Source organism: Argiope bruennichi, chromosome X1, assembly GCF_947563725.1.
Source record: "Argiope bruennichi chromosome X1, qqArgBrue1.1, whole genome shotgun sequence".
Taxonomy (NCBI): domain Eukaryota; kingdom Metazoa; phylum Arthropoda; class Arachnida; order Araneae; family Araneidae; genus Argiope; species Argiope bruennichi.
In genome coordinates, this window is record NC_079162.1 from 79489111 (window position 1) to 79506685 (window position 17575).

Below are 17575 nucleotides of genomic sequence, written 5' to 3' on the forward strand. Positions count from 1 at the left end.
TAAAGAATTTCGGCGCTTTTTTTTCTGTACTTCGTGCATGAGAAAACAACCAGTGGGAGAGTTCTACTCTTGATTTCCACCGAATCTCTGTAGCTCGTATAATCATCAACAATATAGTACGTTTTGTGATTCGTCGTTCCACAAAATCCTATCAACTTGTATATTCTTCCATAACATAGCTCATCATACTTTCTCGTATACGAAGTACTGAGGAAGTATTTTAAATGCCAAAAAATTCGAACTCGAGATTCTGACGAATCACCGCATTTTGGACCTCCCTGAGATAGAGAGATAAAATTTAGTATGCGGACTTTAAACCAATTTTGTAGATTTTTATGAAATTTCGAACGACTCCATGCAATTCGGTATAAAGACTATAGTATATGGGTCTCATGTCTATAACTGTAGTTTTGTATCTATCGTACGAATATGCATTCTGAATGTCCTTTTGCCAACTGAATGAAACCAAAATTGACACGAAACTACAGTTATAGTCACGAGATCCATTTACTATAGTCTTTATACCGAATGTATGGATTTAATATTTTTACTGAATCTTAGTCAAAGATCTATATTTCATAAGTATTGTTCACTAATGCCATACAAGGCATTAGTGGCCTTATCCAAAGTCCATAATTTTATGTGTGTGGGGGGGGGGAATAAGACCTTAATTGGAGAGTATGCGAGAACGTTTCGTGGGTACCAGTCCCTCTGATTTGTTTGAACTTGAGTTGTTCCTTCAACTCATAGATTCTTTAACGCTATAGCACATTTTCTGTTTTGTTCTGTAGTGAAAAGAATCGAATATCCATTGATTAACTAAGTCCACACTTCGTTACAATATTTATATCAAGGCCACTTATGAAATTTCATTTTTTTTTGGCTAATTGCAGTTGTTAGTTATCACATTCTCATTCTCAAAAATTGATAACAAACAGTCAAACTGTAGATTTATTTGGAGCTCAATTGATTCAAATCTACACAGCCAGTGATAAAATCATATATCAATCTTTTTCCATCTAGTTTGTTAATTTTTTGTCATCATAATCACGTGCAAACGAGAACACCGACTTTTCATCGAAAGTTTGGTAGAAATCTATAATTTCAATCAAAAAAAACATACATCAAATTTCCTTTTTCATGCAAATATTCAAAGATTCATGGAAATCGAATGGTCGAATTTATTATTTATTTGTCAGTTTATTTTTACTCTCAACATAATTGTTTACCACACTATTATCTCTTCGTATTTACTTCGCACGCAAGATAAACAGCGAATTAAAAAATAGTATTTGGATTTTTTTCATCAATACTTTTTTTAATATTCAATCGCCAATAAATGTTCAAAAAAAATTATATCCATGAATATAATCAAAATTTATTTATGCATAATTTTATGGTAAAACTACAGAAGAATATAAAATTTCTAAAGTAAACCACCCTTGAATATTTTTCTTGAAAAGGAAAGAAAGAAATTTTCTAATGACAAATGGATGTTTTGAAAGAGTTCACTGCCTTATTTAAGCTGATATTCAAAATACGTTTATTTTTTTCCCTTTGTGAGTGAAAATTTCTCAAAAAGAAAGAAGAAAAAAAAAAAAAAAAAAGAAAAAAAAGAACTATTAACTCCGTTTTCTCCATTTGCTGTATCAAACATACTCTGATGAATGGTGGCGTCATCTATGAAAAAAGTCAAGAACTAAAATCATAAAACGTAAATATTTAAAAGAGAAGCATGACTGTCATTATGTTTTAAAGCTGCAAACTCTTCATCTGTTTTTTTACAGAAGCAAATTAATAGCAAGAGTACTTAGCAACTCCAAACACTTAGCTTTTATAAATTTCTAGACAGACAAAACTTCAAAATAACACGAAATTAAAAGAGCTGCTGTTTTAAAAAGCAACTGAATAGATAGAGAAATTTGAAGTTATAGTGTTTCTTTAAAAATAAATCACTCATTGTAAAAGTTAAGGTTTTTTGAAGTAGTATTCCCAATCAATATTTGGCTTATATACATTGATTTCGGGACTGCAAAAGAGTAAGAGCATGTAAAATTTTTCAGTGGTTATTAGTTCAACAAAACAATTCAATAAATCATTTTAATTTGAAAAATTCAAATACAATTTCAATAAATTGAACTCACTCGCATTTCTTTTTATTCATCATTATCTAACGTTTCCTGTTTTAATTTTGTCTTTCTTTTTTTTCCACCCAACATTTAAGAGCATGAAAAATTTTTATACATGATTGAAGTCTGATTGAGATCTATTAGTTTTTTTAGAGGCCAAACTGGTAATAAATACTGGGGAAAGTTTTCAAATCCTTGTGTATAATCTCTCTTACAATTGATAACCACGATTCCTTTAATTTTTATCACTCCGAAATGTAATGAGATGGATTATTATACATACATGAGTATAAGGATTCCTTTTAGTGCTTAGAAATCTCAGAAATAATTGTAGGTCAATTATTTCTTTCAAATTAATTTAATTTAAAAATTAATTTGAAAGTTTTTGTTATCATAAGGCTTTTATGATTATCATTATTCAATAGGAATATTAAAACGATTTATCTTGCATAATAGCAGTCAGATTAGATATGAGAGAGATATGTTTTAAAACAACTTCAAATAAACTTCTTTCATAATGATGCAGGGAAATGCACAATTATTTGTTTTATTTTTTTCATTGTTTTTTAAATCTGTGGATTTTTTTTTATATAAAATAAAACAATGCTTCAAAAGTATATTCCATGTCATTGAATGACATAGTCACAGTCAATGAAACTTTTTTATTGACTTTGACTTCATGATTTTATCAGCTGCAACACATATCCAGTTTCTTACAATTTATTCTTCGTAGAATTTTAACGCAATTTCTAATAAAGTCAGTTATACATAGTTTATTCATTAAATGTATAATTTTATAAATTTCATTTCATTTGTCATTAAACACCTATACTTGAATCATATTTGTATCAGAAGTTCTGTTCTCAGTAACCTTTATAAAACTACAGAAAACCAAGTACAAGAAATCCTGCTTTCTAATATATTTTTCTTTCCTCTCTTTTTCCTCCTCTTGGTGTAGCATGAACTTGTTATAAAAATTCCTCGTTCACAAAATATGTTATTTTCCTCTCCATATCCTTCTTTTCCTTTTCTTCTGTACTTTCAATCACTTTCCTCCAATCTCTGAAGATAGTGAGAAATTGCTGAATGAATTCTTCTTCATTCATACATACTTTGGAAGCAAGGACCAGAAAATTCTAGAAGGATCGTCATAATTCCCCTCCTACTGGCCTTATCTCTAAAATTCGCGAAGATTCTAGAACTTGCATATTGTCTGCAAAGTCACCAAATTCATCGCCAAGTAGTTCCCAAATCCAGTGGTCAATGATCTGTCCTCCTTTGAACATTCATTAGAGCTGGTCGTTGTTGCTGTTGTTTCTTATGGCACTTGTCACGGACAAGCCCGTTGACGAAGTCAGCGATTTTAAGCCGAGAGAGCGTCTCTTGTTTTCAGTAGCGCCATCTAGGGCCAAGAAAGCGTCTTAGCTACTCATGCATCATAACCCTTTTTACAGGGCGGACTTTCATTCACAGGAAGACGACACACACACACATTCTCCTGCACAACCCCTTTTTACAGGGGGGGGAGGCTCTTTCACACACCTTACAGATAGAACACAGGGGGAGGAACAACCATGCCCGAACTAGGACTCGAACCGAGACACGCTACCCCTAAACCAGGACGCCGGCCACAGGGGATTGTAAAGCTGTCTTTCTTACGATGGAACTTACTTCACTGCGGAGCAACATTACAGATTTGTAACAATATTATATATAAATACGGATAGATTATATATACTTGAACAAAATGCTGTAATGCAGATTGATTGAAAAAATTAACACAAAAGCAGGATTATGCATTCATTACATAACCCTCGATGATCTGACTTAACCGTGATGATGCAAGACAAAATAAATCGTCTACCTGGTCGGAAACTAGTCTTCCACCCAAAGCGGACAACCAGCCCCCAACCGCCTGAAACCGCATTTATTAAAAACATGTAAATGTTTATTATCTGTGATAATATCGTAGGTAACAAAAATTGCAAAATCACATATCACAACGTATAAATTGAAACAATATATAAAATTACCCATGCTAAGACCAATATACAAACGAAACGATGGAAAATTGCAGTTAAAGCACAAGCAGTGCAAACATCGACACTCGGAATATATATACATGCCCAAAGGGCAAATAAAAGTACAGATGGTTGACGTACATAAATCCATCATATAAATAAAAAAATCAAAATTATAGTTATTTATCAGTTTAACAATTTAAAGAAAAAGCACATTAAAAGGTACATGACCAAATGAAATGGCATAAATTAGCTAAATAATTTGTTCCTCTAACCGAAGAAATTCTTATAATTTAAATTAGACTGAAACATAAAGTTTATAATGTAAAACTATTAGCATAAAGAAATGAATTTAAAATAAGCTAAGACCAACCAAAAATAAATAGTCAAACACAGAAACATATATACCTCAACCCCATCTGACTTCTACACTTTTCGCAATTGCACATATAATATGTTTTTTTTTTTTTTTGTTGTTGTTGTTTTTGTTTTTTTTAAAAGAAATGTAAAGTTTTTAAGTAAATTATCGAATAAAAATAGTTGATTTTCATTAGTGAGATAAGGTATAACGATTTATACAAAAGAGCAAACAAAAAATATTTTTAAAAATAACAATGTGAAATAATTTTACAAATTTAGATACATAACTTCTATCAAACAAACAAATTCAAATTACTCGCCAGGTATAGTGCATTTTGTATTCGCAGTACTGATAACTTTTGGGTTATATTTGATAGTACAGATGGTACTTTAAATATCATTTTTCAGTTCTCTGTTAATTGAATTAAGAAGGAATGAAACAAGATTTTCCCATTACAGTACTTTTCGAGTCAATAGAAATCCTATTTCAGCGATCCCCATTATTATGTACAGTAGAAAAAAAATATGGAATTTCAACTCTTGAGCAAGTGGGGGAAATATTGATTTACTATGAAAAAGTGCAGTAATACAATTTACAGCGAAAACTAGATTTGAAATATCTACTTTTCAATTCTAAAAGACTGCTGATTTATTTAGAAAATGTATTTTTCCAAAGGCTGCTCGGAATCGATTTGATAAAAAAAATCGATTACATTTTACTTTTATTTCATGCATTTCAGTATTATGAAACAAATAATCCTATTACCTATGCCGCTACGTAATAAAGCAGTATATTCTATTCTCAAGCAATTTAATATCTGTGTAAGTAACCAAGAAAAAAATTCATGATAAAGAAACAATAGCTATCGTACATTTTTCTTTCCCTTTTAAGAATATATTTCAAATAAATTATTTTATATCAATAAAACTCCTGAGCTTTTAAATTAAATTTCCAATTTCAAATGTGGTTAAGTATTTGAATTTCAGTAAACACTGGCATACCTTTATTCCATCATTTTTTTTTTTAAATTTAGAAATAAAAAAAATGAGAAAACTGTAGACAACTGGAATGTTTCATTCATGCTTTTCGGATAAATATTCATCTTGTTCCGCATAAGTAAATATTCCTATAGTAAATTTAGTGCTTTTAAAATATATAGAGAGTGAAATTTAGACAATTCGAAGATTCTGAATTCGCATTCTTCATGAATTCGAATTTTTTCGAAGACACGAATTCTGGTGGACGATTGCTAATAGAAAGAAGTAAGTAACTATATCAGCAAAATCGGAAGAATGATTTAGAAGTACTGAGACAGGATAGGGGTTTTAACGTCGTGACCAAAAAAGAAAATTGGTTGAATAGAAACTTCGACAGTAAAAATAACTTTAGCTAAAAGTTTTTATTATATTTTTAAATGATTGTATTAACTTGGCTCGATTCATACTATTTCTAAAAATGAAATCTTCATTTATTTTTCATTTACTCGCTGAAGAGAAATTGTATAACTCGCATCCTTTATTGGAATTTTGTACAATTGTATGTTCTCGTTTATCATATAATAGCTTAATAATTTCAGATTTATTTTAATTATAAGTTAATCTGTTATAAAATTGAATTTTGATTTCGGACCAGTATCGCCAACTAACAGTCAGCTTCAGAAGCAACAGATTTTAATGTAAGAAAAAGAAATAAATACTAATTAAAATAACAAAGAAATCTGCTATCTGATACATGTGTAAAAGTGCGTTTTAAAATTATTTTAATTCAATTTATTTATCATACATATTTTGATCCTAAAATTACTTTTTTCTGATAGATTATTAATAGCTAATTGCTTTTTTTAAAGGTCCTAAAAGGGTAAAAGGAGCTTTTATTTATTTATAAATAGTAGTTGTAACAGCATTTATGTAAAAATCAATGTCTTTCAATCAAAGACAGTCCTTAGAATTCAAAAATAGATATATGGTATTAGACATTCTGCTTTTTTATATTCATTGTGAGTAAACTAAGAAAAATTATTAAGAATTAATAGATGTTATGATTTCAAAAATAAATTTAATAAATGTAATTTTTTAAACACATTTTTATTACTGCACTAAAGAGTTGGTCGAATTATTTTACTTTAACTATTTTCTATAATGCATTATTATAAACATTATGAAATATTTCAATCAGTTTTTTTTCCTGATTTCAGAACCAGGTTGTTACACTAATAGGTTTTCAAAATTTAATTTAATGAATTAATAAACCTGTTCTGCAAAATATTAAATTAGTAGAAAATACATTAGGGTCTAAAATTCCAAAACTCTAGCGAATTAAAAAATAAGTAAAAAAGTGATATTCATTATGTGGTGGCGAAAAAAAAAGCCCCCATCTCTATCAAATCGTTCAAGTCAGATTAATCTTAATACGATATTACAGAGGGGGACGGAATATTTACTATTCATTATTTGATGTCTTAATATAGCGTCTATTTATTTACCTCCTATTGAGTAAAATGTTTTGTAATCATACAGAAGTGATTTTATTTCCCCTTTTCAAACTGATTTTTACTACTTTTAATTTTTTCATGGTCTTTTGTACATATTTATCTATACATGATGTTAAAATTAAAAGTAACAGTCACGTTTTCATGATTATTGAGCATGAAGACGTTTTATTGGTGCGGCTAATCGGAAGATTTTTTTTTTTAAAAATGTAACGCAAATGAAAAGATTAGGTACTAATTTAAGTAGTGGAAATAAGATCACTTTTATAAAATCACCCTTACTAAGAGATAAATATTCCATCTCCTGCTTAGAAGAATCCCACTTAAAGTTAAACTGGTATGAAGACTTGAAAATGAAGTGCTTTTATTTTAATATCAAGTAGAGAATGGTGCTCCAATTTAGTTCAGTTAGGTTTGCATTTCGTTTTTAAACACTAGTAGAGATATTTGTAATTTTCAATCGTGGTCTGATGAAGAGAACGATTTCAGTGGCAATCCGTGACCATCCAACGTCCACTCCGCACTATCGGGAGGACACCTGCCCCACTTACTTGACGTTTCTTAGATGGTACGAACATGGAACACACCGGTCTCCTAGCAGAGACCTTACCACCGTAACACCACGGTCCTGGATAGAGATAAAGAAAAGGTTAAATAATTATTTTTTAACAATCTTATTATCTTATATGCAATCGCCTACGTCATTTTGTTATTTTAAATTAGATTTTTCTCCTTTGTCATATTCTAAATACACTTATATTTTCATTAAAATAAACGTCGTGTTTCATAATAAATAAAATACCCTTCCCTTTCATTTTCGAGAATCTAATCCAAAATTCAATACAGATCCATAATTTTAGAGTAAAGAACACATTCCAAAGAGAGTCCATCTATAAGTTTTCTGTTTTGAATTACTGCATGCACGGACACAAATGGGCAAATAGATATAATTGCAAAGAAAAAATTCGAAATGAGGCAGATAAAACGTGAATATCCCTCACAATTTCGAAGTCAGGTTTTCAGTAGTTAGAATAATATATCTCCCATGCGAAAAAAGAAAAACGAAAAGAAAAAATACATTAAAAAGTTTTTTCTCAGTTTATTGAATAATGCTACATCTGTTTTGTTGTTTTTAAAAAACTGAATAACTGGTTTAAAAAACGCTAAACATTCAATTAACCCTCCACTGATCCTTGATTTTTAAAAATATTATTTAATAGGTATGAATATCACGACTGGTCAAGTTCAAAGTGAATATCAGAATGAAAAAAATAATAAACAGCGAAAACGTTTCCAATCTAGCAACCATATCACGAAAGTCGCCAATTGTTAACCATCGCATGTGGTCTTCACGAACTGGAAGCAAAAAATTCGACATATTCTAAACGCAAATGTAAAGGCAAATCCGGCATTTAAACAACAAAGCTTAACTTATGCTTAAAGTTAAGTGACCGTTAAAAATAAAATTGTTAAAGTTATGGCTCTGTTAGTGTACATCACGGAATCAGTTTAGACGATTTGACTTTAAAAAAAATTTGCTAGATGATTTAAATGTTATTTGCATACCAACATTACCGTTCCGGTAGCTTAGTTTTCCCGGTTATATTACTTCTGTCATTCATTTTAAAAGAGACTGGTCTCTTGCAATATGGCGGGCAATTAGTTCATCTTATTTAGGCTATTGGAGTATTTTCTACTTTTTTTGTTTATTAATCTATTTATCTTCCATGAAATACGGTTGTATCAGCTGCTTTAATTATTTTTAAATGAAAAATTCCTTTCGCTTTCAGTAAAAAATGGAAGTTATTTGTGACAGGATATCCGGTAGGGAAATTCATTAATTAAATTTTTCTTATCAAAAGTTTTTTTACCGTAAAGTCGGGTATTTGCAGATTCTAGAACTGTTCTTCTCAAGTTGAGTGTTGATGACAGAAAGTGTTAAAAGGCTCTTTAAGTTGAATTCCTCCCTCATTTTGATTTTTAAAAAACATTTTTATGAAATAATGAGAAATTTAAATTATGTTTTTAAAAACATATTATAACTGAAGAGGAAAACAGCTATTGAATAAGCAATTGTTAAGCACATTACAAAGAGTAATAGTTGTTCCTGAAAAATACATATTCAGTTATTCGAGCAGAAAACGACTTTCAAGTTACCAAGCATTTGAACTCCAAAGACAGTTAGGTTAATGCTCTGTTTTGAAGGTATTAAAAAACTGTTCCAATATGGATATTAAAAAATCTTGAACTGTGATCAGATAGTGAGGATGACATCTGTTCATCAAGCTTTTACGCCATATGAATATGGAGACATTTAGTTCACTGTTTAAACCCCAAAAATAGATAAATAGATTAAAGTGCCATTTTGAAGGAATTGAGGAGTTATTCTGATAGACCTTGAACTGGGATCATATAGCGACGATACATCCATTCTTCAAGATTATGGGCCGTACCAACGTGAAGACATTTAATCGAACATTATTCACAAAAACTATTAAATAAAGCTCAGTTGTAAAGGTATTAAAAAAACTACAAGACTACTCAGAAAAAAAGCTCAGATTTTTTTTAACCGTGATCAGATAAAAAGGATGACATCTACTCCCCAGACTGCTTGGTCATACCAGTATTTATACTGAAGATTCCTTAATCGAATGTTTAAACTCCAAAATATGTTGACTTAAATAATGCCTCATTTTGAAGGTACTAAAAAGCTATTCTTCGATGATAATTTTGCACCAGAAACAGATAGTGAAGATAATATCCATTTTCCAGATTGTGATTCAAGTAATTGATTATATCCATTACCTGATGACAATCAATTCAAACAGTTTTAATATGCACCAGATCCACGTACTTGATTGATATTTATTTTCTAGATTTCATGACCCTCTGGTTCGAAAATCAAGATTCTTCAAACAAACCGTCGTGGTCTTATTTAAACCCCAAAGTATTAGGGAAATATTCGTTCGGAATATGACTTCAAATATTTTTCCATTGAACCTTTTATATGCTATCACAATATAACGCGTTTTGTCTTTAACTTCGGAGTATAGTAAATAGAATGTAAAGGACATGAGATATAATTCTTTTTATTAGCTTGTTGCTTCTTTGTATTACTTTACTTACATGCACAGTTTTCTCATTCTCATAAAAACGAACCCCGCTGGTGTGGTGTGGCGTGGAGAGGGAGGTGCCAGCTCAGGTGTCGTCCTCGTCATCTGACCGGGTTCAAAATTACGAGGTCCGTCGCAAAATATCCCTAATGTTGCTTTACAACGGGACGTTAATATAACTAAACTAAACATAAAAACGAACCGACAAACAGTCAATTTGTTAACGGATTTCATCAAAAATCAGATACCTATCTACAAATGTAATAAAACGGTATACCAAATTTCATCCATCAATGTTGTTGCGTTTTTCAGGTAATTTGTTTGCATGAACAAAACGAATATACAGATAATTTTTTTTTAAAAAAAAATTCGATTTCATTTGAAATTTTTTTCTTAGAAAAGAAATTTTAATTTAAGAGATTTAGACCATAAATTCAAGAGGATTGTGGGGGGTTGAGGGTGTGGAGGATTCTAAGGTCGATAACGGCACATGCTATTGGAATAAGAATTAAAAATTCTGTAAATATTAATGAAAAAATGAATATTAATGAAAAAGTTTTGTGAACAGCAACAGCAGGGTATGAAAAATCATCATATTTCCCATTCAAATTTTTTCATCGCAATTTGAAGTCAATTTTTATACGAAATATCTTCAAAACCAAATCTAGCAAGCGTTTATCCCACCAAAAAGCCATAGAAAAAGAAAAGTTAATTTTTGCTTGCAAAACACGACCTTTGAATGCAGTTCTGAATTGTATTTACAGGCTCAATTTTATGGCGTTTAGTCGGAGCCCATTTCCGTTTAAAAGGTCACTAAAACTAAACTGGAGTAAAATTGAAGTCCAGTCAACGGATCAGCCTAATTCTTTTGAAGTAAACTGTCTCGTGAATCAAATTAACTCAAATCGGTGTGAAAAGGACAAAAATGCATCCTATGAATAAGCACAAAATAACTCGGATTTGGGGACAATACATCGGCGGCACGAATACATCTAAATCATTTTTATTCTGTGTTCGACTTTTTTTACTTCGAATGAAGCAAGGGATTAATTGTGTCAGATTTTTTTTCGGCTATACCTGTGTTATATTACAGGAATTTGATTTCAATGCCTGTTTTTTCCTTGCCTTTAATATTTCATATTCTCCTCCCTTGTCGCTCTAAATAAAAAATTTAAAAAAATTCTTTTGATCCGAAATGTTTCGAATCGAAAATATTCCTCTATTATATTAATTCGTTACCGACAGATAAAAATATAATTATTTCATGATTAAACAATACAATTTTGGAGGTGAATTGCTTTGTTTATAAATTATTATAAAACATCTGTGCTATATTGCAAGAATTTGGTTTGATCCTTATTTCATTCCTTATTCTTTCATATTCTTCTTCCTTATTGTATAGAATAAAACATTTAAAAATATTTTCATATAAAGCTTTTCAAATTATAAATAAAAAAATTTACTTGTTGAATTAATATTAATTTGTACTGTACACATAAATGTTATTTAATAGCAAAGCAATTTTACTTCAGAAACTAACAAAAAAAGTTTGGGGTCCTTATATACGTAATTTCTTTATGGTGAAAGTTAAAGAGTTTTTTCTTAAGATGAGTTTAAAATAAATCTAAACAATACTTATCCCTTATCATATTGAATAAAATAGATAAATTACGTTAATCTCTAACGATTTGAATCAATATTATCTTATTGTAATGGTATTAATTTTCAATACATCATTTTATTATAAATATCATATTTTGTTACTCTAGCTTCAGAATCTATCAAAATTAATTTTTTGAAACTATGCATTTAGTTTTTTTTTTTCTGTCAAAAAGCAAAATGTCTTTCAATAAACGTGAGTCCAAACCTATACTGATGATTTTCTATGGAGGGACATTTAATAATTAAAATAATTTTTAAAGAACATTTTCATTGACTTTACAAAGAGGTTTACATAGATCCTCATCAACTAGTTTCCAGGGGTTATCATGCACGTCAAAACAAACAATTTTGGCAACAAAGTATTATAACACACAGGAGGCACTTTGCCAGTGAATTACATATGGGTAAAGGATACTAAACTATAAAATACAGATTTAATAGTTCACAGCACAGTTGCTTCATAACAATGTGTGAATCGTGTGCAGCATCTGCCTCCCAGCATGTCGTTTGAACGTTTACTTTGGTTTGTTGTCGAAATGACGTCCTTTTTGACATTATATCTATCATTTGACAGACGACTTTTAAGTCGCAATTCATGGAAATTGTGATGTTGTGTTGCTTTGGATGTATATTTCATAAACCTTATTGTACACTTAAATCTGATTATCCATTTCTTTTAGTTAATAAGTGGCAATAAGCCCCCTCTAAAGAACACCCTTCGCGTTTGAACTCCATGTTGCATTGTCTGACCAACGCTGGAATTTTGTTAACAACCTTCCAGAATTACCATGAATTTATATTTATCAAACAAAGTCAATTTCTTATATTTATTATAAAATTATGTTGATATCCTTTAATATAAGATAGCATACTGTACTATATTCTTCTATAGTAGTTTGCTGAAAGACTGATTCCTAGAATAGATTATTACCACTATCCCTAAATACGAACAAAACCGGATTTCCTTTTAACTAAAAGGAAAATTTCACGAAAATAACTACCAGACAAATGAATCTCATTGTTATAACAAGTGTCGTCACAATATCTAACTTTCAACTTCCCATAGAACGGTTTCAAGTTTGAAAAAGTGAATTTGTATACACATCCTGACAAAAAGAAGATATTTGAAACAGTTGGTGTAACTATACCATAAAGTTTTTTTTTCTTTTTCCTAATAGTTTTAGTGTAACAATTTTAGAAACTTATTTCTGTTAACGTTGTTGAAAGATCAAGTTCAAATATTATTATTTCTACTACGAATAGTTATAATAAATAAATATTAAGCTTTTAATCTCATTTTTATTAAAATATTAAAATAATATTTGGCCGATTATTTTTTAATAAAATCAAGAAAATGATTTCGTGCTGTACGAGAATGGTCTTGAGCCAATTGGACCAATTACCCCCAATTGGATCCCATTCTTAAGAGGCCCAGGGTCAGACTCAAATTTATTATTAGATCAATTCTGCAGCTTAACTAATTAACTCCATTAACTCCATTTCAGGTGTGTCAAAACTGTTAAAAACTTACGAAAGCTCATTTTTATTAACTCAAAGTTCTTAAATTGTTTTTTAAAAAGTATTACAACCAAATATGAAAAAATTAATGCATATAGTCTTTTTTTTTTTCAAAATCTAATATTGCATACTGGCTAGATTAATCCAGATATTTTTTCATTCGAATTTATTTTCGCACCATTAATAGCAAAAGCAAAACATTCTGCACAGACTCAATTAAAAATAAAACAAAAATGTCTGGTCTGATTTTAATAAATTATAAAAATAAATATGTCAAAGAAATTTTTAAACCTGCATTGTTTTCTGTTTTCAAGGCAGCATTTTTTTGTTTTCTTTGTTTCCCTCTAAAATCGGAAATGTGTAAAAGATAGAAGGGATAAAAACAACACGGTATAAGCTTAGTGAAAACCAGGGCGGATCACTAATATAGTTTCTAAATAGGCCCCTCTCCTCCTAATGCCAGTCCAGGTGTTCCAGATCTAAAAATTATAAACATAGTTTTATTTCTTCCTTTTTTTTCAATGTGTATCATTAACCAAGATTTTTCAAAAGGTTTCCACATTAAATGTTTGAATTGAATACTTTGTAATACCTGAAATAAGATGGCAATGCGAGGAACAATAATGTTAAGTCATTACTTTGAAAAAACTGAAAAAAGATGGAGATGCTTGGAACAATGGCATTGAAAGACACGCCTGTTAATCAAAATCAAATTTTTAACAAGAGACATACAAGTTTTTATAAATTTTATTTTAAAAGATTTTATAAATGTTATAAATTTTATTTTAAAAGATTTTATAAATGTTATAAATTTTATTTTAAAAGATTTTATAAATGTTATAAATTTACCTTAAACACAGTTTAAAGCATATTTTATTCATTTTTTTATTTCATTCTTTTAATTTTAATTAATAGATTAGGGCCTTAGATGAGTCATCTATTCCAAGATATATAGGAATCCACATCCGATTATATATTTCTAAATAAAACTATGGGGGTTTTTTTCATATCATATTATGGATTGCATAATATTTATATGCAATTTTTTTCATATCATATTTGATGCAATGTCTATACATTCTTTTTAAGTGAGAAAAAACATTTCTATTTTATAAGTAACAAATCAAAATTTAAGGAGAAAAAAAATTTAAAAATTCTACCAGACTGAATAATATACGCTCCAACAGCTTTCCGCGTAAAACATAATGCGTCGAGAAATATACATCAATGTGACACATTCTTACATAACAATGCTTTTTTTTTTCTTTGCATTCCTCAAGTCAAAAGCCTGGATAAGTAAAATTCATTAAAAATAATAAAAATAATAATTTAGCAAAAGGAACTCAGCGTATTTCTCAAACACAGGGATATGCAATCAATACTTAAAAGTTAAAGCTATCTTGGCTGTATAGTTAAAAAATAACGTTTATCATTTTTATTTACCAATGATAAAAATACTATTCAACGAAAATAAAGATAATGAAAATTATATTCAAAATTTTCAGCTGTATTCAGAAAGAAGAATGAACTGATTCAGACATTTCCCATGTATAATCTAGTTTTCTCTTATTTGACCTTTAATTACATTATGCAAAAAGAATTGTTTATTGTACCATAAAACATCAATTATTTTATCTATTTATTCCTTTTTCAAAATATATCGAGCAAGAACTATGATTAGCACTAATATTTTTCCAATATATATCCTTTTTATAACAATAAATAATTAAATTTTAAATAAAAAAAGTTTTAATAGTTTTCATCTAATCTACGATGTCTAAACTAATTTAAAATATTTTTTATAAAATCTAAGAAAATTGGGCATTTAAGAGTTAATGCACAATACAAGAAAAAACACATTTGAAATTTAATAAATGTTTGTTGATGTAGTCAACGGAACAATTGCTTGATATATAACCAAGCTCGTAATCCAACTTCTAGCTACTCAATGTTCTACTATGTACTGGGAAATGATTACTTATTTTTATCTGAAAGGCAAACATTGGAATAAAAATTTATATTTTTAAGGGACATGGGATAAGTAACATGTGAGCATAAATTGATGTCAATAATTAATATTTTAATATCTAATTAATCAACAATCAATCTGTTAAATAGCAGTCTCTGGTAACTGTCATCCAGTTAACAGTATCAAAATGCGACACTTTTGAAGGTACATTTTTAAATATGGAATTAAGGTTGTGAAGATAAAAAAAAATATGTAATGGGTTTGTGAAGACTCTGTTCCTATCCACCGATATCTTTTGATGGCGATGAAATAATCAAATCTCTGATTATCTTAGATGATGGTGAAATATTTATATCTCATATAATAGATGAAATAATCAAATCTCTGTTGATCTCTCTTGATGAATATTAAGTAATGAAATCTCTCTTGATGAAGAATGAAATAATCAATTCTTTGATTTTCTCGCGTGATGGCAATGAAACAATCGTAAATTTATCGGAAAAAGAGAAGAGAAATGATCAAGGTGAAGCCGATACACGGGTGAAAAGTTTCGGGTAATGAAGCAGGTGAAGGATTACAAACTTTCTGAAATTTCTCGAGAAATATTTATTCATGTCAGAACAAGATGGTACGAACTTTCGCTTTCTACACAGTGAATTTTTCGAATTCCGGTGACAATTTTACAGTTAAGCAGACATTCAAAACCATATGTCACCACGCAAAGAAATACTCAAATTTTATGTTTATGTAAGGTGTGGCAATTTTAGTACATTACTTATCTTTGTTTTCTTGTCATGTGTTTTAATTTTAAGTAATGTGTACGATATCAATATTAATTATTTAATTATGGTAAATCGATTAAAAAGCATGACAAACGAATTTCGAATGGTACAATTTCGATAAATAACGTTACAAAATATAAGTTCTAGAAACATGTATCCAATTATCCGTAAAATCACTTACCGAGGATTAGCAAAGTCCCGCTATTGCAGATTAAAATATAATCTACTGTATAATGATACTTCCTTAGTTATTTCACAACAGTAGACTTAGTTATATTCTTAAGTAATTACATCAGTTGTTATAAATAAATTTAATAAAAAAGTATTAAAAGATTTACTTCAAAAAATTTATTAAAAAGTAGAAATTTTGTTATTTTGATTATTTACTACTGTTTAGATTTTGATTAATAATTTTAGCATTATAAATATTTTGGGATCTTAGAAGGATCTTTGAGATCTTATAATTTAAAAAAATATTCTATCGCATTCCTTTTCAAAACATTCAATTCTCAAACGTTTTCTGCTCTACAGATAAACAGTTTTATCGAGACTTAATAATGAAACAATTTACGAAACTACAAAAACATACTAAGAGAATTTTCGCCATGAAGTAGAAAGTTGCAACACAAGAAAATGCTTAAATTTATATTTGATGATCATAATATGTAAGAACATTTTTTGCCATCCCTCTAACCGTTTCCTCAATTACCTCTTTATAAGACATTAAGCACAAATTCATACAGAGAACCCTGTCGATAAATCTACAAATTTATTCGGTAAATAATAAATGCGATTTTAATGATAGTTTTAAAGAAAAGGGCAAAGATAAAAATTCTGATGAAATCGGAGAATTAATACATTGGAGAATGTATTAAATACATTCCCCACTGTATATATCTAATGTCTAAAAAGGGATGTAGATAGTAAATGAAATAATCACTTTTATTGAGAAATTTCCATTTTATAATATATAGTATAATATATAGTACACAATATATAGTATTATTTCCTCTTTCGTACTTTTGTGAATTTACAAGATTTGGTTAAAGTTTTATAATTATTAGAATGTATTTCTATAATTTAGGGAAGAAAGTTATACTTAAATTTAGAGTTAGTTTAGTTCTAAACTGCACATATTTTTATTTTTTATTTAAAATTTGTAAATTGTGATAATTAAATGCAAGAAACGCAGGGTAAATAATCAAAAAAATTATTTTGAACTTAATTGTTAAATAAAATGTATAAATAAAAAAAATTTGTTAAAATTTCTTTCATAAAAATATTTTTATACTTCAAGCTAAAAATAAACTAAGATAATAATCATATTAATCAATTATTGAATTATTCAAAATTAACGGGAAAAAGAAATAAATGTTTGTGATACAAATATGAATCACACTGTGTAAGAAAGAAATACAAAAGCCAAATATTGTGACTCATATTTTGCGTTAAATAAAACGTTTTGTGAGAAATAGCCATATATTCTCAGTAACATTATAAATCTATAAACAATATAATAGTTTTAAAATTTA